A 15,607-nucleotide genomic window follows, 5' to 3' on the forward strand; every position below is an offset into this window, starting at 1 on the left:
AGGCAGGAAGTGTTTGAAGAAAATTCAGGGTCAGTCATCTAGGCTTATGATTAATCTAGTCCTGTGTCCTTTGGTTACTCTCTAACCCCTTTTTTATAGTGTCCCCCCCCGCCCCCAGGAAACATTCATGTATATTTTGATTGGTTTTACGATCATCTATCAAAATTTAGACGATGAAAAGTAAGAACAATTTTTTAATCTCAGAGATAAGAGTAAATAAAGGCAAGGTATTCTAGCTATTCATGTTTACCAAAAAGTGCCTCTAGTGTGCTCCTAAAGGTTTTGTCAAGTGGCCTTCATTTCAGCAGGTGCAAAGTGTTGATTTTGACCTCAAGTTAATGTCGTTGAATCCCCAGTAATCATCTATCGCTAGCACTTTTATATATTAAAATTTACCATATTTTTAGCATAGTTTTTTTTTTTTTGCTTTCAATCTCAAGTCCACCTCCCCGCTGTCAGCTATAGCCAAAGCTGATGGCAATGAAATTCAAGGAGTTGGAATCACAGAGGGTGATTGTAATGACTGTTGTCTTTTACCTTCTTGATTAGACTTCCTGAGGGTAATTATTTTTGAATAGTTAGAATTGAAGGTTTCAGAGTGCTCACAGATCTTCTTAGTGATCGTTTCCAAATCTCCAATAAGAAAGCACAAAGAAGAAACTGGAGGGTGTCTCTAGCAAACACAATGTGTGCTGCAATGGAAGGGTAAAACATGGGCTCCCTGCAATAACAGCAGAAAAAGCTAAAAGTAGAACAGAAAATCCCAAAAAGATAAGTTGTATTACATCAGCAGAGAACAGAAAATAAACTAAGGTAAGAGACTAAGCAAACCAAAGTTGTGGTGATTGCTGAGCTTTAATAGGAAAAAGCAAATAATGTTCTTTTATTATTTAGCACAGTAAGCAAGATCTGTTTGTTACACTTTTGGGTCTTGAAAATCTTTCCTTTAACCTTTTCAACACCTGTTTGGTCATGCCAGATGAAGAAAAGCATAGTATGCAGGGGATATATGTCTGATCTCTCTCCTTGAATTATAAATTCTTTGAGGGCAGATAGTAGTATTTTTTGTTTTTCGTCTTTGTCTCTTTCACAGTTCCTAGTATATAGTATGACTTAATGAGTGTTTGTTTAACTTAGTTTGAAGCTGTCACCTTAGGGTAGACTGAAAGGCAATGCACTGATTAGATGTGGCACAACTTGTTAGTATAAACTGTCTACTTGTTGTCTTCATTTAACTTGATTTTCCCCATCTGCTGTCTTATGAAATTCCAGTGTCTTAAGTGACTAAAATTTTGAATTTCTTATAAAGAAATATCTGTGAGGCAGGATGTGGTGGCTCATCCCTGTAATCCTAGCTACTTGGGAGGCTGAGGCAGCAGGATTGCTTGAGCCCGGGTGTTTGAGGTTACAGTGAGCTATGATCATGCCACTGCACTCTCCAGCCTGGGCAGCAGAAAGAGACCCTGTCTCTTAAAAAAAAAAAAAAAAAGCAGTTTAAAAAAAAAAAAATATATATATATATATATATATAATCTACTGGTTAGAAAATACTATTTTTACTGTCATGAAATTTGCACCAGACTTAAGAACATAATGAGTGCTAATCATTTCAGGATTTCATTGTTTTAAATATCTGACCCGATAGGAATGAAGTGAATTTAGAAGAGCTCACTAGGGACTGATTGTTTGCTGATTTTTGCTCAAGAATAGTTTCTGAGGCCAGGCTCCGTGGCTCACACCTGTAATCCCAGCACTTTGGGAAGCCGAGGCGGGTGGATCACGAGGTCAGGAGTTCGAGACCAGCCTGGCCAACATGATGAAACCACATCTCTACCAAAAATGTAAAGAATTAGCTGGGTGTGGTGACACATACCTGCAATCCTAGCTACTCGGGAGGCTGAGGCAGGAGAATTGCTTGAACCCGGGAGACAGAGTTTGCAGTGAGCTAAGATTGCATCACTGCACTCCAGCCTGGGAAACAAAGTGAGACTCTGTCAAAAAAAAAAAAAAAAAAAAAAGAATAGTTCCTGAGTGTTTGGTTTTAACAAGTTACTGATCTACTTTGGGACTTTTAAAATGGATTTTTAGTTGATTTTGTGTTTTTAAAGTAACACTAAAAATAGGAACGGGGCACAGAACAGCGTTGGGTCCCTAAGTGTAATTATACAGGCTGATTATTGATTATGGTGGGCATAATACAATCGGTCTTCTCTGGATTTGTATCTTGGCAAAATCACATTTGCAGTGCTACCAGTTAGTTTGCAGAACAGAATTTGAATTCTTGGTTTTTCTGAGTGGAGCAGAATGGTGTTTCTTGGGGGTTTCCATGTAATTGGTGTTTGGCGTCATGAAGCAGGAAGCAGAGATATGCTTCTAGAGGAAATTTGTTCAGTCTGTGGTGGTTGGCCCCAGGAGTGGCTTGTTAGCCTGTTTTCTAAAGGCCATTTTAAAATTTTTGAATATTTGGCTGAGCATGGTGGTTCACACCTATAATTCCAGCACGTGGGGATGTCCAGGCAGGCAGATCACCTGAGGTCAGGAGTTCGAGACCAGCCTGGCCAACATGGTGAAACCCTTTCTCTACTAAAAATACAAAAATTAGCCAGGTGTGATGGTGGGCACTTGTAATCCCAGCTACTAGGGAGGCTGAGGCAGGAGAATGGCTTAAATCTGGGAGGCGGAGGTTGCAGTGAGCCGAGATCACAACATTGCACGCCAACCTGAGCCGAGATCACAACATTGCACGCCAACCTGGGCGACAAGAGAGAACCTTCATCTCAAAAAATAAAAAATTAACAAAATTAAAATTTCTGAATATTTGCTGCTATTAACTAAAAATTAAATCTTCCAAAGTTCAATTTAAAGCATTTTAGTGAGAAAATGGCTTATTTTTTATGAGCCTCAAGAATGTAGTTATTTACAACACAGACTTTAAAGGCAAACCTAGGTTCAAATCCCAACTCTGCTACTGTTCACTATGTGATCCAGGGCAAGAGAAAAATTTTCTGTCTTCACCATAGCTCAGTCTCAGTTTCCTCAGCTGTGAGACAGAAGTAACTTGGAGAGGTTTCTTTAAGGATTACACGAATAGGCCAGGTGCAGAGGATCACACCTTAATCGCAGCAGTTTTGGAGGCCGAAGCAGGTGGATCACTTGAGGCCAGGAACTCAAGACCAGCCTGGCCAACATGGCAAAACCCCATCTCTACTAAAAATACAAGAATTGCCAGGCGCAGTGACTCATGCCTGTAATCCCAGCACTTTGGGAGGCCAAGGTGGGCAGATCACCTGAGGTCAGGCATTCGAGACCAGCCTGACCACCATGGAGAAACCCTGTCTCTACTAAAATACAAGATTAACCGGCGCATGCCTGTAATCCCAGCTACTCCAGAGGCTGAGGCAGGAGAATGGCTTGAACCCCGAGACGGAGGTTGCAGTGAGCCAAGATCGCGCCATTGCACTCCAGCCTGGGCAACAAGAGCCAAACTCCGTCTCAAAGAAAAAAAAAAATACAAAAATTAACCAGGTATGGTGGCACATGCCTGTAGTCCTAGCTACTCAGGAAGCTGAGGCATGAGAATTGCTTGAACCCAGGAGGCGGAGGTTGTAGTGAGCTGAGATTGTGTCGCTGCACTACGGCCTGAGTGACAGCAATACTCTCTCCAATAGAAAAAAAAAAAAAAAAAAGGATTACATGAATATACATACACACGCACACATATCACAAAGCAAGGTACCCAGGATATAAGAAGCACTTAGTAATTGACAGGTATTATTATTAGCACTTGGCGTGTGAGTTAAGGAATTTAATATTAAACATTATTTTACTCCTTCAGCATTTTAGCAAAGGTGAAGACTTAGTGTTGGATTTTAGTTATTGATTGGTTTTGTTTTAAATTTTTCAACATATGACTAAGTCCTAAATAGAGGGAAAGAAGGCCGGGCGCGGTGGCTCAAGCCTGTAATCCCAGCACTTTGGGAGGCCGAGACGGGCGGATCACGAGGTCGGGAGATCGAGACCATCCTGGCTAACATGGTGAAACCCCGTCTCTACTAAAAAAATACAAAAAACTAGCTGGGCGAGGTGGCGGGTGCCTGTAGTCCCAGCTACTCGGGAGGCTGAGGCAGGAGAATGGCGTGAACCCGGGAGGCGGAGCTTGCAGTGAGCTGAGATCCGGCCACTGCACTCCAGCCTGGGCGACAGAGCGAGACTCCGTCTCAAAAAAAAAAAATAGAGGGAAAGAAAGCTTGCTTGCATATGTCATGATCTCAAGCATCTGAGCCAAGGAGTTTTAGGAGAGTGTATATCTGTCTTGGAGTGTGTGTATTTAATAATTTTGTTATGCAAATTATCTTTCTTGAGTTTTTTGGTCCAAGGAAAAAAGAAAAGCAAGGGATTCAGCTAGCTGATGTCTTCTTTCTGAATTGTCAGTTGCTCCACTCCAAGCTCTACTCTCTTTAAGTAGCACCATCCTGAATGTCATATAAATGGTTTCGTGGATACTGTAATTACTGTGCAGAGTTATACCTTCTGTGAAATTTAAGGAACTTTTAATGGTAATTTTGATTAAAAGTGGTTTTTACCTTACTTTTGAAGACAACCTCCCCCACTGTCCCCAAAGTAAGGAGCGACGATAGGAACAACCAAAACTGGAGTGAGAAGAAAACATGGATAGGGGAGTTGAGAAGAGGTGGGGGAACATGAAGGATGGGAGTTTGTGGGTTAGAGAAAACAAGACTACAAGGAGGCATCGAACTACATAATGCAATATGCTGTAATATGGCTCATCTTTGCCAATTATTTCCAAACTCTACATTTCAGGTACAGAGCCAGAACTTCCAATCTAAATGTGTCATTTGCTGTTTAATGAATCCTTTCCAACTTCTGGAGCTACGAAGAATATAGTTCTCAATTGTTACTGAATTTAAAGAATGCAACCCTTAATTGTTACTGAGTTTAATAGAAACAAGAAAGGAAAATAGGAAAGCACAGGATGATGGTGTCTACAGACAAAGATTCCTGACCCTGAGCTTTGGGAGCATCTGCATAGATTCTATGTGCAAAACTGCTGGGAAAGACTAGGCTGAAGCTGAAGTGTACTCTGGGTCTACCCACCATAGAAAGGTGAGAGCCAGGCCAGGCATGGTGGCTCACGCCTGTAATCCCAGCACTGGGAGGCCGAGACAGGTGGATCACCTGAGGCTGGGAGTTCAATACCAGCCTGACCAATATGGAGAAACCCCATCTCTACTAAAAATACAAAATTAGCGAGGCATGGTAGCACATGCCTGTAATCCCAGCTACTCAGGAGGCTGAGACAGGAGAATCGTTTGAATCCAGAAGGCGGAGGTTGCAGTGAGCTGAGATTGCGCCATTGCACTCCAGGCTAGGCAACAAGAGTGAAACTCCGTCTCAAAAAAAAAGAAAGGTGAGAGCCAGGGAAGGAGAACAGAAAGGAAAAGCGGGGATAAATTGTTTTAACACGAGATAAGAATTGTAAGTGATAATGGAGAGAAGGATGAAGGATAACTGACAGGTAGGTTATAGGAAAAAGAAAGAAGCACAAACTGGTTTTTTTGTTGGAGAATGGGGGCTTGGGGGAGGCCCTCATTACTTAGTTTCTGCTAAATAGTCCTTTCTGTTGTAGCAGGTGCTACAGAAGTAACAACAGAACCAATCTAGTTCTTAACTGACTTAATGTTTGAGGGTATAACAATGATCTGGTCTAGCCCTATATATCAGTTTCATCTTGTTGCCTCTTGTCCTTAAATTGAGGCCACAGAATAAATTTCCTTAAAAGGCTCTATCCCCAAAGACTTCTTCACTTCTAAACCCTTAGCTGTCACCACACTAACAGACTCTTAACACGTTCCTCTTGGGGGTTGAATTACTTCTCATTCGGCCTGTCTCATATCACAGTCATCATTTCCCCAGTAAACGCAGTTCCGTTTCTGACATCCCTGTTTTTGCTAATGGTATCATCGTTCTAGTCACCCAGTCTCAAAACCTCAACTGATCTGGGATTATTTCCCCTCTTACCTCCCTAAATGAAAATCAGTCATTTACAGTAAGTAAATTCTTAAATAACTAAGTAAATTCTTTTTAATGTCTCTTTTGTCAGTCTCTTCCATTCTTATTGCTACCATCCTAGTTCATACATTTTTGCCTCATACCTATGCTGTTAAATTTTTCTCCCGACTACTCTTTCTGTTTCCCTTTTCTTTCAGTCAAGTCAGCTCTATACTGTAAGCATTAACCTTCCTGAAACTATGCTTTTGTGATGATTTTCACCAGGTTAAAAATGTTGAGTGGCTTCTCATTTTCTAAAAGGTAAAGTCCAGTTGTGTTGGCTGAGATTGAAAGTGCTGTACATTTCTTTCCAACCAGCGTTTTTTTAGTATCTCTTTGAACCAGAGACTCCTAGTGCTAAGTGTCATCAAGTTGAACAGACAGAGTAGTTGTTCAGATGAGTTCAGAGTCTTGTGAGACAGAAGACAGATATGTAAACAGATGAATTGATGTAATAGAATGTGGTAACTGCTCTTGAATTACGAATGTAGATACATGTCCATTATGCATTTAATTTAATGTAAAAAAGAGCTGTGATATTTTTAGGAAACCCATTTCTCAGTCATTACAAGTTAAAGTTGTGACTTGATTAAAACCTGTTAAAATTCAGTAGAAACAAAGGCATGCGTTTACCTGTATGCTAAAGGCACAAAAAACTAATCTAAGAAGAATGGCCTTTTCTTTGCCCAAGTATTGTGCAGATAAAGTTGGCTTGAACATGTCCCTAAACTGACTTTCCCAGGAACTGGCCAGGCCATCTCTTTCTTTTTGGAGCAGATCAACCTGCCAGAAGTCAGAAGTAAACTTGTTTTGGTTTGTAAATTAGACATATGAATGACAGACAATGATGACCCATTGGAAAAGGGTCATTATCTTTGCAGATGAAACCAAAAGTATGCTCTTTAAGGATGAGAAATGAGAAACTGACCAGTCACTAACTCATTTAAACCATGCAGCCTCCTGTTACAGTATGGATTGTTATGTCCATTTTATAGATAAAGAACTGAAGTTCAAAGGTTAAATTGATCAAAGAGCAAGTGGCAGAGCCAGGATGCAAACTCAGCTCTGTCAGATTCCAAAATCCATGTGCATTCCACTATAACACATTGTCTCCCGGCAGAATTGCTGTCCCTGAAGAACCATAGAACAAAAATTGACAGGCTTGTTGTTGGTAGTATTCAACTGATACTAAATTGTTAAAAGTTTTTTTAAGTCAGTTATCTGACTTAGAAGATTAGAAGACAAAACAACATTACCAGTTATATTTCTGTTAGAGGATTATTTGAAGTATTTTTTTGCAGTTCAGATAAAGTCAGGTTCTGGGTATAGCTAAAACACAGATTCCTTAACTGTTTGATGGTTAATCCTTCATACCATACTCTGTGGAGTTTCTTCCCAGTGTGGAATCTTAGTGGAATCAGTGACGTCATCATCCTACATTAGCATTTGAAGGGTTTGCGATCCAGGCTGCCTCTAGAATTGTGGCCCATGAATCATCTTACTGAAAATAATCAATCTACGTGTTATTGTTCCCTTGTTGTGGTATTTTACAAGTTATGGTGACATTATTTCAGAAAAGCAAAAATTTAGGGGGCTGATGGACAGACAGTAGAGACGGTCAGATACATACTTGATTGAAATCATGTTACAGTTTCATTTAAACGAAATAAAGCCATCTAACAAATTATGTAGAAATGATTCGGCTGGGTTCAGTGGCTCATGCCTGTAATCCCAGCACTTTGGGAGGCCGAGGCGAGCGGATCGCCTGAGGTCAGGAGTTCCAGACCAGCCTGACCAAAATGGAGAAACCCCATCTCTACTAAAAATACAAAATTAGCCAGGCATGGTGGCACATGCCTGTAATCCCAGCTACTTGGGAGGCTGAGGCAGGAGAATCTCTTGAACCCTGGAGGCGGAGGTTGAGGTGAGACAAGATTGTGCCATTGCACTCCAGGCTGGGCAACAAGAGCAAAACTCCATCTCAAAAAAAACAAAAATGAAATGATTCAGTCTCCTGGTAATAATATTCTGACGTTAAAAGACATTCTTTTTTAAAATGTTCAATAATAAAAAATTTATTAATATAAAATTGTTATTCATTTTCATTAACATCCATTCCAGTAGCTTAACTAATGTAGTTCTAGTTTGGCCTTGTCTCAGATGAGAATACTTGAGGTGGTGTAAACAGATACCCAAGTGGACAGACCTTTTGTTTTTGTTTTTGTTTTAAGATGGAGTCTTGCTGTGTCTCCTAGGCTGGGGTGCAGTGGTGCAATCTCAGCTCACTGCAACCTCCACCTCCCGGGTTCAAGCAATTCTCATTCCTCAGCCACCTGAGAATCTGGGATCACAGGTGTGTGCCACCACGCCCGGCTAATTTTTGTATTTTTAGTAGAGATGGGGTTTCACCATGTTGGCCAGGCTGGTCTTGAACTCTTGACCTCAGGTGATCTGCCTGCCTCGGCCTTCCAAAGTGCTGGGATTACCAGCGTGAGCCACTGCACCCAGCCCAGACCTGTTTTTAATAACTTTGCGCTAATGTTCTCATTTGAGGGAAAAGATATTTGAATGTTTGTTTATGGGCATAAGGCTACTTCCTTCTTTTCTTCAGTATATATATAAATCTTGCTGACACCATATATGAGAGACAGAGAAAGAGACAGATGTGTACACACACACACTTACACATTCACACTCACAGAGAGATACAGCACAGTTGCATGAGTCTTAGAACTAAGCAAAATAAAAACCTGATACCTATTATGTTGTCGCAGAAAGCAAATTAGACTGGATCTTTAAAAGACATGTGTGTTAGACCTAGTTTTATTTAACTGTATTCACATTAACAACTCTGGCCTCTGTAAAATGAGAATGCTGAATTAGATTATTGCTGAGGCTCCTTCCAGCTTTGTGGATCATTCTTTAGCTGAGGTTTTTCCACCATACAATTCCTAAGGCTGATAAAATGAGAGGATCAGATGTAAGCAGTGGTTACCAAGGGAGTCTCTGGAGTCAGTTTACCTGGGTTCACATCCCATTTCTACCACATACTAGCTGTGAGGCTTTGAGCAAGTTTTTTAGCCTCTGTGCCTCAGGTTTCTCATCTGTTAAATGAGGAGGATGATGATAATGATGAATTTGTTGGGGATGGTTGTAGCATATCACCTAAGGTTGTTGTGAAGACTGAATTAGTTAATACCTGTACATGTCAAGTACTTAGAACACTGTCTGGCATACATTAATGTTTAGCTCAATAAATGTTTATTTTTTTTTCATTATTACTATTATTGTTTAAATTCTTCTTAGAAAACTATGCTATAGAACTCTGAAGTGGTGATAATTATTGCTGATCGTGTATCATAATTAATTTCTCTATTAAGCATAGATCCAGATAATCTGGTAACCTGGAATTTGCTTTAATATAAATAGAGCACTATGTATTTGAATAGAGTACTACAGTGTTATAAATGTTGACCCTAAAAATTACTAGCTTAATTATAGAGCTGATCTCTTGAGGCCTACTTCAAAGTCTATGTTGGCAGTATTGAATAAACAAGCATCTTGATCCCTTGGCACCATTGTAATTTCTTTGTAAGTGCACTATTCATATTATATTTTAGGATAGCTCAAAACATCCTTCCTCATGGGATCCCGAAATTGATTTTCTCTAAAAATGTTCCCAAACCATTCTGTTTTATATAATGCTATCTATAGCGTGGCTGGGAAAAAACAGACTGATAAGGCAAAATAAGGCATTCTGAGAAATACTATGTTATAGTGCTGTCATGATAAGAGGAAGGCTTAGATCCCCCTTACTTACAATTAGATTAGATCTAGTTGTTCTAATAGTCTGTCAAAGTAGTTAGTGGTTAACATGTTGCGTGAGTTTGCTAGGGCTGCCATAACAAAGTACCACAGATGGGGTGGCTTAAAAAATAGAAATTTATTTTTTCACAATTCTGGAGCCTAGAAGTCTGAGATCAATGTGTGGGCAAGATTGGTTTCTTCTGAGGCATCTCTTCTTGGCTTATAAAGATGTCTGTCTTCACATTGTCTTCACTCTGACCCATCTATATCTCTGTTTCCTCTTCTTATAAGACACCAGTCATATTGGATTAGAGCCCACCCTAATGACCTCATTTTAACTTAATTATCTCTTTAGAGATCCTGTTTCCAAATTCAGTCACATTTTGAGGTACTTGGGCTTAGAACTTCAACATACGAATTTTGGGAGGTACAATTCAGCCTGTGTTATGTATATTTAACACATGTATTGTAGTAATCCAAATATTCCAGTAATATCTTTCACCTTCAACTGAGAGAAGCTTGATTTGAGATATAATAAATCTTATACTGTTTAATATTGGAATTGAATAAAATGAGATTAGTTATCATACCTTAATTTTAGAACTTTTGTAAATAGTAACAAAACGGCTTTCTTTTTTTTCTTTTCTTTTTTTTTTTTTTTTGAGACAGGGTCTCATTGTACTGCCCAGGCTGGAGTGCAGTGGCGTAATCTTGCTTCACTGCAACCTCCACTACCTGGGCTCGCCGCAATTCTGCTGCCTCAGCCTACCAAGTAGCTGGGACTACAGGAACACGCCACCATGCCTGCCTAATTTTTGTATTTTTTGTAGGGACAGGATTTTGCCATGTTGTCCAGGCTGGTCTCAAACTTCTGAGCTCAGGTTATCTGCCAGCCTCAGCCTCCCAAAGTGCTGGGATTACAGGCGTGAGCCACGGCCTTCAAAAACAGCTTTCTTTAACAAATGTACAAAAGATCTGCTCTTCTTAACCAGAAAATTCTTTTTTTATTTTATTTTTTTTTTATTTTTTGTAGAGACGAGGCCTTGCTTATGCCCAGGCTGGCCTTGAACTCCTGGCCTCAATTGATCCTCCTGCTTTGGCCTCCCAAAATGCTAAGATTATAGTCATAAGCCACCGCACCCAGCCAGAAAATTATTTTCTAGTAGCACGTTGATATGTTTTGCTTCCTAGCCTAACCTTTAAATGCCAAAGAGGAATGAAAGGGACCATTTAGAATGTTGTCACTCTTTTATTCCAAATGAATAAATAATCCTTCTGAAAAATTAGAATCTTAAATATTTTGAGATAGTCAAGGTAGTGTGTCAACACCTTCTACCCCCAATATGAGGTTGTTTTGAATACATTTTAATTTTTTGTTAAGGAGCAACCCGATTAACTGAAGCTTTGAATGCATTTTTTAAAATAGCAGTGCATTTCTGTTCATATTCAGATTTAGTGTTTGTAAATGTGGCAAGTTTCTTTTTTATTATTATTTCATGTATACTGGGTTTTAAGAAAGTGCATGATCTAGTGGGAAACTATCAAAAACACCCATTTCACCTGTCCATCTTGGCTCTTTGAGTTTTAAGAATTTACTGGCCCCCTATATTTTGGCTTGGCTTATATGTATTGAAAGAGTCTTTACGGGCTGGGTGTGATGGTCACACCTATAATCCCAGCACTTTGGGAGGCTGAGGCGGGCGAATCACTTGAGGTCAGGAGTTCAAGACCAGCCTGGCCACATGTTGAGACACCGTCTCTACTAAAAATACAAAAGTTAGCCAGGCATGATAGCATGCACCTGTAGTCCCAGTTACTTAGGAGGCTGAGGCAGGAGAATCACTTAAACTGCAGAGGCAGAGGTTGCAGTGAGCCAAGATTGCGCCACTGCACTCCAGCCTGGGCAACCGAGTGAGGCTGTATCTCAAAAGAAAAGAAAAGAAAAGAAAAGAATCTTTACATAATTGGAGTCAATCTCCTTTATATCTTTGCTCACTGATCACTAATCACTTTGCTCACCAATACTAAAAACTCACTGAATTACCTTAATCTGAGTTATTTGTAGTCCAAATATAAATTTCTTTTTTTTTTTTTTTTTTTTTTTTTTTTTTTTTTTTTTTTTTTTTTTGAGACGGAGTCTCGCGCTGTGTCACCCAGGCTGGAGTGCAGTGGCGCGATCTCGGCTCACTGCAAGCTCCGCCTCCCAGGTTCACGCCATTCTCCTGCCTCAGCCTCCGAGTAGCTGGGACTACAGGCGCCCGCCACCTCGCCCGGCTAGTTTTTTGTATTTTTAGTAGAGACGGGGTTTCACCATGTTAGCCAGGATGGTCTCGATCTCCTGACCTCGTGATCCACCCGCCTCGGCCTCCCAAAGTGCTGGGATTACAGGCTTGAGCCACCGCGCCCGGCCAATATAAATTTCTTAAATTTGATAGCTGAGTATAAATTTCTTAAGTTTGATATCTGAGTATATAATTAAAAAGTGATTTTTATCCATTGTGGCAAGAATGATCTCCTAGGTTAAGTTACTGATTAAAAAAATTAGTCCAGTTGATTTATTTAAATAGATCTATATAGATTTTTTTTGAGGCATTTCTATGTCAGGAACTATCTAAAGCCTCATCTAAAAATGTTGTTTTCCTACCTTATGTGGAAAAACCTACCACCTGGAAAGAAAGAAAGCCTCAGTTCTCTGTAGATATGCTCACACCCAGATAATAGAGAGACAAACATCTTGCTTGTACTCCACCCTGCCCTGCCCTGCCCTGTCCTACTGTTTACATAGCTATAGAAGCTGTTTGGGGTGTTTCTTTTTCTGCCACTCAGTCTCTATATGATAAAATGGCAGCAATGCTTGTTATCTTATGGAATTAAGTCAGAATTCCAGAGCAGAAACTGGGACTTCTTCAAGGAAAAAAAAAAAAAAAGCATAACCGAAACCAGAATGAGTGGAGCTTGGATAGTATCCAGAAAGGGGAAAATATCAGAATAAAATGAACAGAGCCCAAGCCCTATCAACATACTTCTAGGCAAAATCAGTACTACAATTAAGGAGGCACAGTGGGGTAGGCCGGGGGGATGCAGTTTTTAATACCCATAACTTCTGACTATTGGCACAATAAAGTTCATCTAGAAAAGACTCATGCTCTCCTGGCTATTGGCCTAAGGTTTCATCGTGGGATGAAACCTGTGAATAGACCAAATGGTATGCTGGGCAGGCTCATTTGAAATCACTTATTGATAACATAAAAATAAGTGTAGGCCGGGCACAGTGGCTCACACCTGTAATCCGAGCACTTTGGGCGGCCGAGGCAGGTGGATCACCTGAGGTCAGGAGTTTGAGACCAGCCTGACCAACATGGAGAAACCCCATCTCTACTAAAAATGCAAAATTAGCTGGGCGTGGTGGCGCATGCCTATAATCTCAGCAACTCAGAAGGCTGAGGTAGGAGAATCACTTGAACCTGGGAGGCGGAGGTTGTGGTGATCAAGATCGTGCCATTGCACTCCAGCCTGGGCAACGAGAGCGAAACTCCATCTCAAAAAAAAAAAAGTGTTATACTTAGCCCTTAAATGGGTTTATTTTTCCAGACTATTAAAGTATCTTTTTTAAAGATAAATATCTTTATCTTTTTTATTGTATATATTTATATGTGTATTTTTTATTGAGAAAACTATAAAGCTTAATATAGCTATAGCTGGCTATACCACAGTGTATGGTAATGTATCCAGACAATTTGTCTACAGGTGGTTTTTATTTCAGATTTATAGACTGTAGCATTCCTTAGAAATATCTATCTAAACTCTGAGGAAAGTTGGGTCTTGGAAGGAATGAGCTGAGCATTTAGTTGAAATGATCTTGTCCTTCAGTGTCACTGATGATGAAAATGACAAGTGACAGCTTACTTAGAAAATAAGTAGGAAATGAGTCCATAGACTCATAGAAATATCTGTGTCTAAACTCTAAGGTAATTTGGGTCTTGGAAGGAATGAGCTGAGCATCTAGTTGAACTGATCTTATCCCTCAGTCACTGATGATGAAAATGACAAGTGACAGCTTACTTAGAACACGAGTAGGGAATGAGTCTATAGGCACAATGTGGCATACCAAATATCCGTCAATCATATTTCTGATAATGAATATGGGGCTAGAAATACGCTTTTTCTGAATATCCTTGGCCACATAATTCTGCCCATATATTGGGCAGAAATTGCTGGAATAGCTTATTCAGTGGTTTGTGTATATGTTGTTGGGTCTATATTCTTGACTGTTTAACAAACTCATACTTCCTGTCCTAACTTGAGAGATTTGTAATTAGTTTAATTACTGATTCTTGTTTTAATGAAGCAACCAAGGACTTATTGCAGCATTATTTCTTCCTTTGACACTGTCCCCATTTGACTGTTAGGTTTCAGCAACTCAAATGGGCTTTCAGACTTAGTGCCTTAAAATACAAAACAAAGATTACATTTTATCAAATAAAAGTGAAGGCCTATCATTTTTAATAAAATTTTTTGGGCCTAATACACTGTTAGGAAATCATAAACAAAAAAATTACGTATAATTTAACATTTAACATCTGATCATAAATGTGAAAGAGTAGAAGCTGAGGATGCGTAATCAACCTTATAGACAAAGTCGAGATGCTAAGAGGCTGATTTGTTTGTTTATGGATTGTTGGGAGGTGAGGAGATGAGAATTTTCCTCATATGAATTTGGCAGTTTAAAAATTTCCATTGTAATTATTATTTTTTTCTTTTTTTTTTTCTTTTCTTTTTTTTTTTTTTTGAGACGGAGTCTCACTCTGTTGCCCAGGCTGGAGTGCAGTGGCGTGATCTCAGCTCACTGCAAGCTCTGCCTTCCAGGTTCACGCCATTCTCCTGCCTTAGCCTCAGGAGTAGCTGGGACCACAGGCACCCGCCATTACACCCGGCTAAATCTAAGTGCATTGTGCTTAAGTCATGGTGATTCAAGCAAATAGGTTTTTGTCATTTCAGAAAGAGAAAAGTCAGAAGTTAAAATGGCAGTGGACATCTTAAAGTAGGAAAGATCTCAAAAGCCTCTACCTTTCCTTATTTTAGTTACCAAAGGGAAGTCAGATTCCTGGTATTTTTCATATATTATTCAACTTCAACTTGAAGAACTGGCTATTTTCTTCTTTCTTGTCATTATCAACCTACAGCTGTCAGACCTCATCAGTGATAACAGTTGACATTAATGGGATTTACCAAATTGTTTGTAGTATAATCACATGAACAATAAATTTCTCCTTATTTTGCAGCATTGGACACATTTCCACCATGCTAATGGCATTTTAAATGTATTTGGCAATTTTCCCAATTTTTTACTGAAGAAAACTTGAAGAGTTTATACTTGAGGACTGAAGTGTGATTCTGCTGATTGTCAGGTCAGTATCACCCCCACCTCCAAGAATATCACCGCTCTCCTAAAATCTAATGCAGTTTTACTATCCATTCTTTTATATTTCAGGCAAAAATTTATTGCATTGTCCTATATATTGAGATTACATTCAAATGCATAGAACAGAAGGAATTGTTAAATTTTAATACTTATAAATAGTGGTTATTGGAATATGCAAAAACAGATCTGTTGGTTCTTACATTACACAGCAGTGGCCTTTCTTTCCTTCTGTGTAATATTTGTATTGTATTCATGTAGACACTAAGCTGAGTTGGTTTTTTTTTTTTTTTTTTTTGAGACAGAGTCTCA

General features: G+C 39.5%; 1 protein-coding gene across 4 annotated transcripts in view; it reads left to right on the top strand.

The window, feature by feature from the left end:
* Positions 1-15,607, top strand: part of CTTNBP2NL (CTTNBP2 N-terminal like) — a 68,295-nt gene that overhangs the window by 1,300 nt on the left and 51,388 nt on the right. For all 4 annotated transcript variants that reach the window (XM_025405769.1, XM_025405749.1, XM_025405777.1 and 1 more), the window contains exon 2: positions 15,159-15,284. The gene's annotated coding sequence lies outside the window, so the exon portion shown is untranslated. The remainder of the gene's footprint in view (positions 1-15,158; positions 15,285-15,607) is intronic.

This window comes from Theropithecus gelada, chromosome 1 (genome assembly GCF_003255815.1).
Source record: "Theropithecus gelada isolate Dixy chromosome 1, Tgel_1.0, whole genome shotgun sequence".
Lineage (NCBI taxonomy): Eukaryota > Metazoa > Chordata > Mammalia > Primates > Cercopithecidae > Theropithecus > Theropithecus gelada.